Source organism: Cimex lectularius, unplaced genomic scaffold (assembly GCF_000648675.2).
Source record: "Cimex lectularius strain Harlan isolate CLEC.00 unplaced genomic scaffold, Clec_2.1 scaffold58, whole genome shotgun sequence".
Lineage (NCBI taxonomy): Eukaryota > Metazoa > Arthropoda > Insecta > Hemiptera > Cimicidae > Cimex > Cimex lectularius.
In genome coordinates this window covers 410,524-422,845 of record NW_019392696.1, presented here as the reverse complement: position 1 = coordinate 422,845, position 12,322 = coordinate 410,524, and the positions used below count along the sequence as shown (strand labels likewise).

Genomic DNA, 12,322 nt, shown 5'->3' with positions numbered 1-12,322 from the left:
GAATTTCAACGGTGCTATTAGATTTTCAGAGAAATGTTTAGATTAAAAGATATCACGATTTTCCGACGCCAGGACGTGATATCTTTCAAAATCGATAAAAAGCGAAATTACTCTGAAATGGTTGAGAATCGGACCATGGACAATATGAACTTTTTTGTTCATTTTAGGGTGAAGAATCTACTGGAGAAGTTTGTAGCACGAGTAGCAATTCACCCTGTATATATATATATATATATATAGAGAGAGAGAGAGAGAGAGAGAAAGTAAGAGAGAGGGCGAGGGGAGGGAGAGAGAGTGTGTGAGAAAGAGAGAGAGGGAGGGAGGAGAGAGAGAATGAGAAAGATAGGCAGATAAAGTGCATGGAGAGAGGAGAGAGATAGGTTCACAAATGAAGGAGAAACTTTGATAAGGGGGGGAGGGAAAAAGAAAAGAACCGTCACCACTAATTTGTTACCTTCATCACTAAGCGGCCGGCTACTACTTTCAGCTAGTTCCTTCAGCTGGAGTACCAGTTAAGAGTTTTTTTATGCAGTGGCGTAACATAAAGGGATCGCCAGGGGGTATAAATGTGTGTTTGATTTGTAAAAAGAAGTCCGGTCGAGGTGTGATACAAGTTCGGCATGCCCTCGAGCTAACGTCCAATCAGTTTCGAATAAAAGATCTCCTGCATACATAATCGGCCGCGTGACTCGGGAGATTCTCACTGATAACAATCGAAAAGCTTTCAATCTTTTCACACTCGTTTAACATTCCACACTTTACTGTCTTTTATCTTCTAGAAGAGGCTTGTTTCGGCGCTTTCTTCTAGTCAGTCGTTTCAAAAACAAAAAACAAAAAAATCATCATTTATTACTGAATAAATTTAATTTTTTTTTAAAGTTTGAACACAAGAACATGTTTTATCGACATATTCAACTTTTTTACTGAGATTTAGATAATAACTAAATCTCGAACCTTTCTTCCTATCCGATGGAATCCATGATTACAATTCGTAAATTTCAGTATAGCCCCTAAGGAAAATTATATAGTAATTGTTTTTCAAATAAACTATAACTACAGGAATGTATGTAATCTGTTAAAAAATGAATATTATGAGGATAATTTGTAATTTATAAATTTGCACATAAAGTATACTCAATTTTGAGATGATACACTGATCAACAAATGTCCATAGCATTTCGTAATTATGGAATTAGAACAATTTGTCACATACTTTATAAATTTTTTGCTGTATTATTCAATTATACCACAGAGTTTAATCAAATTTATCAGTGTATTCTGAACTTTTTAGACTTTTTATCCCAAAGGATTCGGCGTTATTGTCGGCATATAGACATTGCTAACATTGTTCGTGTCCAATTATGTCCAATCTTGTTAGTGAGCTGGGCTGACGCTAAGGTACTTCGACTCGTGTTGTCAGTTGAGGTTCATTTTCAAGATTCGGAGGAAGGAGATCATCGTCAAAGACGGTGTATTTGTAAATATAGAGGTTGAGGTGCTATTAAGAAGTAAAAAAAAAACACAAAGCGATAGGTTTATATCATAATATAAGAGTAATTATTTACGAGCATTTTCAATATTGAAAGTTGATAATAACAAAGCAATTAAGTATCGAATGACACTCTGGCAGTGTTTTTAGAATGACTATGGTTAGTTATACAAAAAAAATTTACAAAAACATAACATGGAGGTACATGTTATAACTTTCAGCATATCTCAAAAAGGTTTTTTTGCTGTTCATGTATTCAATTTTATAATCAGTATATTTTATATGTGAGTACAAATACTTTCATTCAATCTAAAATTTCTAGCATTGTTTAAATTCTTTTTTTTTCACATCTCACATGTATTTGTATAATTGAAACAATAATTATAAATCCCAGGCCCTGAAGATGTTCTGAATGGAGTTCGAAACGTGGGCACGATAAAGAAAACATTTTTCTAAAACCTACGTCACACCAGACTGCATCTCACGATCTACAAATAATCATTATTTTATAATATTCTGTTTGTTTGTTTTATATAGGATATGAACATAAAATCTTATATTAATATTTCAATAATATTTTAGTTTACAATAATTTAATTCAGAAACATTTTGAAACGTTACTTTTGGTATTGCATACTCCAGTTCCAAAATCCTACTAATCTGCACTACAATTAACGTGACATCAAGTTACTGTTATATTTTTTTTTTAAACTAGCAAAGAAAAATATTGTAGAATGCCGCAATGCAGATGTTGAATTTCTTAATACATTGAAAATTTTGAAAGCTACACACCTGCCTTTACTTTTTTTTCTTTTTATACACTGATACAATAGGACGGTATGACTGAAAAATTTGATTGCCTAGTGAACTTGTGACAACATACATATCCCGTCAAACGTCAGAAATCCGCAGTTTGCCCAACTAACATACAAAAACAACCATTTCAACATTTCACAGAAGTGTTATTTGTAACTCCAAACGATAAGGGAGCTAAAACATCTTCTGGACCATTATTCACCCTCACGTCTACCCGTCGACCATGGTCTCACCCTTCTCGTAATCGGTCGCTTTACATATACGCAAATAAACTACAGACGATAAAATACGATATTAAGGGTTATTGCAAGCTGGTTTGTAATTCTATCAAACGAATCAAAGTTAAAGGTTTTTATTGTAATCAACTATCACATCTAATCAACTGTTAATTGTCCAATCCATGCTGATTAAATATATAAAAGTCTTAGGTTTAAGAGAATATGTATATTTGTAATAGTTAAGTTTATCTTCACATATTTAAGTTCACTAAAAAGATTTTACGGTTTAAATATCGGTCTACCATAAAATCGACCATAACAGTACTCTGTGCAGCTATTCAATAGTTTGTTACCAACGCCGGCTTTTATGTTTGATATAAATATTATACAGGTACAATTGTCTCTCTATAATATTAAAAAAGTTTTGGCTAAAGGGTGAGAGAGAAGGAACTATTCGATTTTAATGGTGTGGAAAGAGAAAAATATAGTGGGAGAGTAGCGCAAGTTTTAATAGAATTTTTCACTTCTCTCACTATTTTCTCAGTATAGACTTTAAGAAACCATGTCATATTCATCGTTGAAAAGAGGAAAGTTTTTCTACAAAATAGGCGTAATTTAACATTTGTAAATAATGCTATATCAGTACTAATTTTTAGCCGGAAGTTGCCTACTTTATGTTTTTAGTCTAAAGACATTTTTATACAAAATGCCTTATACATTTCTGCAGACTTATGGACAAAAAGTTGAAACCATTGTTTGGACAGGAATAGCGGCATACAATAGTCACAACACTTTCACAAAAAATCAATATGACACTACAAGAATATCACTACATTTTATGCTCTGAAGTTGACCCGAATAAAGGTCGAAACGTCGACAAAAAATATTAAAAAGGTGTTTTTATAAACTACCTCATTCTTGACCGCTCCTCACGATTTCAACAAATTATTAAATCAGATGTTTTAACTATTCAATCAATGTCAATGAGTGTGATGTTATTTTTATAAATAAACATTCAAGGTTTCCTCGGAGGTTATCCAACTTGTCAAATAGGATTAAAAAGTTCCTATGCCCAATGCCTGAATAAGGATGGAGATTTCATTGAAGATCGGATATAATATCATTAAAAAAAACTTGAAATACCCCTGGAAATGTCATGCGGTAATTTAATTGAACAGTTCTATCAAATAAATTTATCTGAGGAAGAAAGTCGTAATGGAGCTATATTATTTTAGGAGGAAATGATGAAGTGAAAAAATCACTTATATTATTGAGAAACGATTACAGGGAAAATTTTTAGTTCCGTTTCCATAGATCGTGTTGTGTCACTAGCTGGTGACAAAGCCGACAATGAAAACGTATGTTTAGACGAACCCATTGAATATTCAAAATCAATGACACTTTCCGGTTTGCCTCCTGCAGAACATGCACTTAAAAGCAAGATGTAAGTTATGTTTTCGTTGACATGGCGCTCATCACTGTGAGGTAAAAGTCGCGGGTTCGAGTCCAGCGGCCCTGCATTCCAACCCGACATATTTACAAATGGCCTTTTTTTCAAAAACACCGGCACCCTGGGGGTTTATCTGACCTCTGCTGTTGCAGCAAACCCTCGTAAAAANATTTTCTTGTAATACTGGTTCTCCCGAGAATAAATATCACAAGTTACCTTCAGTACGATCAGACATATCCTACCATTTCTGTATTTACTAAAACATACAACAGAAAAATATGAAGGATGATGCGAATTAATTAGAATAATAATCCAAATGTTTATTGTAGACATTTGATGTTGAGTTATAGAATTTCAGGTTGTTGTTAGTCAGCTAACCTTCTTGGTTTCTGTATTTATTCTATATATTTATAGTTTATATAGTTTTATTATACTATGTGTATATATATATATATAAGTTATGATTTCGAGAAATTCATGCCCAGGAGACGGTTTGTGTAACGGGACCCGTTTCATAGCAAAAAAAAAAAAATTGATGGGGCGATACTAAACTGCGAAATATTAACTGGGAATAAAAAGGGAGATATTGTGCATATCCCTCTAATATTTGTATTTATACACATGAGAAGCCAAAAAGACCTTTGTTTTGAAACGATTGTAATTTCTAGTCCGGATAGCATTTACTATGACCAGAAATAACTCAAAAGGACAAAGTTGTGAGAAAAATGATTATAAATTAAAAAAACGCAATATTTACACATGGACAATTATATGTAGCCAAAATGGGCTTTAAAATATAATACAAATTAAAAATAAAACGAATAGAAATTATGTTTTCGACGAAGCGTTGAATTGAACACGTTATTTTTTCTAGCAAGACTGCCAAAAATCGAGAGGTGGAAAATTCTTTGAGCATATTTGCTTGGAGTTGCTCTTTTTAACTTATTAAAACAAAATTTGATAATATAAAACTAGCTTGGGTTCCGATCGCCAACCCGCGGCTTTTTCGCGATGCTGTAGGGCAATGAAAAAAAAAAAAAAAAGAAAAAAAGGGAGAGGCGAAGCGGCCCCCTAGTCTATATCAATATTTATCCTCAACAGTTCACGGGTCAATAACATCATGATTTAAAATATTAAATTAAAAGAACCTTACTGATCAATTTTGTACATATAAAACTAGAAATTTAGCATGTATATACCATATATTCACCCAAAGGTCCTTTTACTCAGAATTTGATTAACGGTCCCTTTAATAAAGGAGAACTGTAAACAGGATTAAGGTCAGAGTCTCTGGATCCATTCACCGGTAAGCAGAATCTGAGGCCGTGGAGGAGACATCTGGGCCGGCTAAATAATCCCCTTAAACTTGACGCGCACCATGGTAATCCTCTTTGCGTTGACTTAACCAATGACAGGACCATCCCCCTCCAACAACAATCCTGCTCTTCACCTAACCCTCGTAATAGCAGCTTCTTCAAAATCTCCTAACAAAACAAATTTCCCCAGATTTGTAATAAAAGTGGATCCGTTGTTCATTTCTTTCCTAGCGTAAATGTATAACTGTTTTTAATTATTTATTTGATTTTTATAAAACTAGGAAATTAGAGAGCTAATTGGAGTGTGACTAAAGGAAATCGTTTATTTACTTTCTAGACTATATAAAATATACTATAACAAATATTATTAAATTCACTAATTTCGTGGTCCGCTTGACCAATTAATACATTACAATTAATTAAGGTTTTTAGTCGAGATGAAAAAAAAAAAAACTCATAAGGTGGGGTCGAGATGGGAAGTTGATGTCCGAGTGGATCGAGGTCACGATAGCTCAAGTGGTAGAGCAGCGGCGTATCTAGCCGAAGGTCATGGGTTCGAATCCCGCTCGTGCCATTAACTTTTTTCATCTCGACTAAAAACCTTAATTAATTATAACAAATATTATTTGTCATATAGTAAAGATATGTAAAGTTTGTGGGTTATAATTATATAGTTGATATAACCGAACTCGTACGTTATTGTAATTTATGTAACTATTTGTTAGTTATGCATTATTTCAATTATATTTGGCACCTTTTGCAATAGGTAAAAGATAATTTTAATTGTTGTTAACAATTGCTGTTGATTGACATTTAGTACTTACATTATTCTGGTAAATTTAGGTTAAATTGATAGTTGTATTGGCTGTATAGTATAAGATAACCGGCAACTGCTCATAGATTCTTAGAAGGACCGTCCACAAGTTTGGTCATGTAATAACATTAGAACATTTAAAGTTAAGGGAAGTTGTTGACAGGCATATTTGCTATGTCAATCGACGATACAACTCCTAAATTTGACTTTAACCATAAGCACTGTATAATTATATCAGATGCGAAGATTTGACCTGGAATACTCTTTAAGTCCAATTTTTTCTCGTACAATGGCCGCTTGAAAAACCGTGAATATCTTGCAATCCAACGTGTTAAGAATAATAATGACAGCTACATGTCCCTTCGTACTCTCTTAAAACCTATAAATTATTTTATATTGAATTCCAAAGGTCTAACTACATGCTCTCTTCTCTATACAGAATGATGATCAAGAGTAACAACATCTGCAATAGCATTGACTTCTTCAATAGTTCTGTGCAATCTATGAAAAACCTTATCCTACAACCTTAGTTGAATGCTTTTACATTTTATACTGTACAAAATTATTACAATTTATTTCATTTAATGGTTCAACTAATTCTTGCACTCTAGTCTTATTATATATTTACATAGAGCATTATTTTCATTAAATATGTACCAAATTATTGTAGTTTCAATTGTCTTTCAGGTTTATTTCGTTAGTAATTATGTCTTTCATTTTTGTTGTTCAGTTTTTACTCTTTAATTGTATTTTTATATTTATCATTTATATTTACCATTTATATTATTACTATGGATATACGTCCTTATTCTTTTTATATATATTATTTGTATTTTTACATATATTATTTATATTTTTTGTTATTGTAAAATGTCTTTTTATAGTGGATTTCGATCCGTAAATAAATAAATAAATCCAAATATTGAACTGACAATAAACGTGGGCAGAGACTCTTTTGTTCAGATAGAAATTACGGTAATTTAACACTGTGCCAGAGGAATTACTGAGTGGTTTCTTTCAAATTGCCCTTATCTATGATTTTGCATATAAAATTTTGATCTATAACAAACACAATTTTAATAAAACAAGATCAATTGGATATACTGAGTGTCCTGTTTAGATGGACCGGCCGAATTTCCCTTAAATCGATGACACTATAAAAAAAATTTTTTAATATTTTTTAGTCTAGCTTCAAATATTTACCTTTTTTTGGAGAAAAATTTTACAAGGTACCTCAGGCCCAGTTCAACTTCAAAATTTGATATACGATCGTACAATCGTGGCATATCATTTTAAAGAATTTTTACGCTGATAACAAAAGGTTCCAATCTGATTTTAAATTTGTCAAAAATGACAATCTTATGGCAAAAAATTTGAAAAAAAAACATTTGGTGTGCTATTATTAATCACATTTCCTGTTCAAATTGCCTGCCCTGCGTAAAGATGCAAAGATTGATGTCTTTGCATCTTTTACTTGAAGTCTAAATAAACTAGGCACATTTTCGCTAATTTGACGGAGAATTCCATCAACGACAAAGTTTGTTCGGGAACATTTTTTTTAGTAGGGATGCATCTTTTGAATTTACTGATAAAAATGTCAAAAACCGTGAATTTTTAGTGTTGTAATTTTCCAAAATGTCCAAAATTTTAATTCTCAACCAATCACGCTGGTTAGTCTCATTCTACGCTGAAATAAATGCACTATGAATGTTGTTTCGAGTTGTTTTATGATAGTAGTCGCGGTTTACTTTCTATTTCACAAAAAATGTCAGAAAACGTGATTTTTTTAACACTAGCTTTGTACTGAAGAATTTTCGGACCCAGGTTTATAGGACCTTTTTTAATCAGCATCAATTTTCTATAAGATCTTGACTTTTTGACCCTTGATTTGGGACCACCCTGTAAAACAAGCATTTAGACACTGTAACAACAGGTCTTAATTGGTGAAAATCAATAACATTGCTAAGAGATGAAAATAGTCCATCTAAAGATCAAATAGGGAAGTGACAAAGGAAATCAAAATTAGCCGACAGACGGTCAATGATGACAATTAATGCTTCATCAGGAACATGTATCGTGCATTAGTGCATTATGCATGGTTTGGCTGTTTGAGGAAAATTGAGGGCTACGACCAATGGGACCCTTTCAATTTTGATTCTGTTTCATCATCACCGAGTCCACGGATACACCAATTATAGACAATTATGTGACCTTTTTGATCTATAAATATCAGCGTGGAGTTCGAGTTTTGACTGCTTTTTATATTTGGATTAGGAATATTAATTTTTTAAAATAATTATTAATGCTTTTTTCGTATAAATTACTAACCCGAGTTAATTTCAAGTAAATTTAACCGAAACTAAATCTAAAACCCCGGGGTCAAAATATCATCGATCCTTTTTAAACAATGGTCAACACAAATGAAAAGTTTAAAAATGAATAAAAGCATTCCAGTTTGCTCAAAAACGCCCATTTTTTGTTGAGTTGCCATAACAATGACGGATTCATCTAGATAACTCTTCATAATCTCAAAAACTAACAACCGTCCGTTTCTAAATTGACTTTTTTAATAAAAGGCAGAGAGGACAAAGCCGTTTTACAGACCCATTCTTGTGGACATATCATAATTGGAAGGAAACGATTATGACATTTGAAATTCTGTATTTGAAATAAAATGGCTCGTTTCTGACATTTATCCTATTTTACACCTTGATGGTAAGTCCGAAAATGATTTTCTGTTACTAACCTCGCGGATAGTTATCAGCGCAATTTTTAAATCTGGCACCTGTTAGTTTAAAATTAGACAAAATACGTCTGAATTTCAAGAAATGTAACACATCTTAATTAGATATTCATCCTGATCTCATTGATTTAATGATGGATACACTTTTAATTAATAAAAACTAAATTGTAGTGGAAATCAACTTTATTCACTATCGACTATTTATACTTTAACGAGAAGTTGCTCGTGCTAACAACAAAAATTTTAATTATAAATATATTCTTTTAATACAGGAAATAAAAATGATTATATTGTTTATTTCGAGTTTTTTTATTAACATGATATATTTATATTATTATAAAGTTTAGTATGACAAACATGTGTCCGGGAAAAGTGTACTGCTCTGTTTTTTCTACTGCGAGTTTACTTTGAAGTTCATGCCGGCTTTTTTTAAATGAATCTGAGTTTAATCAACAGGAGTTCAGTATTTATTTCCGCTATTGATTTTATCAACCTATACACATTTAATAAATATATTAAACAAACAATTTTATTTCAAATCATCTAATGTCCTTATTACTGAATCATTAACAGATAAAATCAAGACAAGAGAAGTCTTTTTATTGCACAAATTTTGATAATTATATCGCCATCATTAAGACATTACAAATGGTATCGATATAAAATAATTTAATATTTAGAGGGATCATGAAGCCTGATGGTCTGTTCCCAATTAGCAAGATCGTGTTAGAAGTTAATGGGTTTCCTGTATAAACCTTTTTGTAGGAAATCGTAATATAATTAGTACAGTAATGAATACAGTAAATCTTAAAACCAACGTAAGTGAGATTTCCAACGTATTAATTAAGTGCTTTGTGCAAACGAAACATCCTTATTGTCTTATACCCAAACAAAGCATCAACTTTGCACATTCAAATAAATGTTTAAAAAGCGTAATGAAATTCAACCCAAAGCGTGGGATAATTATTAACGATTTATTGTGAAAGTGAGACCAGGTAAATTAAAATGATGCCAAGCACCGTAGATTAAACTTTCAAAGTCACAATGGGCAGAGCGTTGTATAAATATGAAACATGCAAAATAAAGTTCCACTTAAATTAATCACTTAATTGCACTTAAAATGGAAAAAAACGAGAGAGAAGGAAAGAGAGAGAGAGAGAGAGAGAGAGAGAGAGAGAGAGAGAGAGAGAGAGAGAGAGAGAGAGAATAAGTTAAAAATAATAAGTTAAAGTATGTATAAAGTCAGCATTGGCATAGTTAAAACAATTGTTTGATTTATTGTTAAGGTCATGATTAGTGCTCTTAATCTGTTGTTCTTTTTGTTTTCAAAAATGATAATATGGATCCTTTATATCCTATAAATATATTGACAGATTATTTTATGTTTTTGGCTGGTTTTACATTTCCATAGAGAAATATTGCACATTTTAATTAATTAAAGCAAATAACTGTTTCTAGATATTTAGTTGAGTTCAATTTAGTGTTTGGTAAAATAAATTGAAATTTTCAATATTTTTAACTATTCTCCGTATTTGGATAGACCCACTCTTTGGACAGGGTAAATGAAGGACTTTTTTTTTTTTTTTTACTGGGGCTTCCGACATCTGGGTCATTTCAGCCCCAAGCTAAGTCAAGTCAATATTCTATTTACACTTCTATTTACAAACACTACATTCATACAGATAAATACATTCATACACATAAATACATCCATACAATACACTCATTCCGTTTGGTCGGTGGAGTACTTGATATTCCTCCACCGACCTATACTCGAACTAAACTAGATTGGGGTCGATGGAGTACTTTTATAAATATTCCGCCATCGACCCCGAACACATACTCATACGCTCTCAACGTTCGAGGGGCGATGATGATGTTATATTTCACCCTCACCCCTCGCCATTCACGCTAATAAATACATGCACTCAGACAAACATATAGACACACAACACATGAGACATACGATATACAATAAAAAATCCCAATTTCCCGTAAAAATCGGAACAGGGGACCCTGAAACCCGCTGCAGTGCTCGAGTACCTTCTTCAGATTGGATGGCATGCCTACGCGCTCCCTGTAGGGAGCCAAGGCATGTTTCCAGTATGTGGGACACATCGAGCAAACTTTCTCTGCATAAGGGACACCTGCGCGGGCTTTGGCCCAAGAGCAGGTGGCCTTGTATGAAGGACTATTTACAACGAAAAAAACATCTTTATTAGCGGCTTACACCAAAACAAGAAAATGCCGATTATGTAATATAATCAATATATGTAATAACTATAATTTGTTTTAAAACTATTAAATGAATTAAAAAATAAATCTATATCATGGTGATTCATGAGCCTACATGCTCTTATGATTGGTCTATGATATAAATAATTGAATTTACAGAATGGTGTAAAAAAGAGATCAAAACTTCTGGTATCAATTTGAGGAACATTTAACAATATTCTTTATAACAAATCAGAGCTCTATAAGGTTATAAAGTAATTTATATAAAAATAATATATCGTTTATATCTCTTTTTTGAGAGAGTGTCAATTAACAATTCAGCTCTCAGTGCAACATAATTTACATTTTCAGCTTTTATTAATGATTTGTATCATAAGTATTTTAATAGCGAATGTTTTCAATTTTAATTAAACATTTTAAATACACTGATAGGCAAAAAATTCCACCCACTTGTAATATAACTTGAGTTGTATATATTTTTATATATTATTCAATGTTTCACTTTTTTTAACGTTTATAATTGAGTATTTGTCTAAAAAAGTAAAAAAAAGTAAATTGCTAAGGAATATGTAAAATGAAAAAAAAAAAAGACGGACAGACAAAATTTCTTTTAATTAGATTTTTAATTAATATTTCAATATTGCGTATTTCCTCTTCTCGCCTTAATTACATCTCGAAGACGCCTAGCCATACGTTCTACCTGCCTGAAAATGTCTCTTTGCTGGAGGTTAGCCCATTTTTCACGAAGAGACCTTTCAGTGGAGTGAATCAGGAAGTGATGGACGTGTTCTTATTCGTCTTTTGAGGTTTTCCCATAAATGTTTGATGGGGTTCAAGAATGGAGAACGGGCTGGCCAGGCCCCTGATGTTATGCTGTTGAGGGTACGTTTGTACTACGCGAGCGACATATGGACGGTATTATAGAGCATTAGGCGAGGATTGTCGCTGATTTGATCGAGGATAGACAACGCATGATGTTCCAAAATTTCATCCACATAGCGTATGGCCATCGAACACCATCCACGAACAACAACCAACTCTGTGCGACTCTCTATTGAAATTCTCGCCCACACCATCAGTGAGCTACGTTGAAGAGGCTGGCTCTGGGAAAAATTACAGGCTTCGTACCGTCATTTCGCCTTGTACACACTCTTTCAGGACCATCTGGAGATCGTAGAGCAAATCTACACTCATCTGTAAATAGTACAGCAGACCAATCGTCCAAAGATCATGCCTGTGTT

At 32.7% G+C, this 12,322-nt stretch overlaps 1 protein-coding gene across 2 annotated transcripts in view; it reads left to right on the top strand.

The window, feature by feature from the left end:
* LOC106670598 (MAM domain-containing glycosylphosphatidylinositol anchor protein 2-like) overlaps positions 1-12,322 on the top strand; it is a 531,551-nt gene that overhangs the window by 117,250 nt on the left and 401,979 nt on the right. The gene's annotated exons all lie outside the window — the stretch shown is intronic.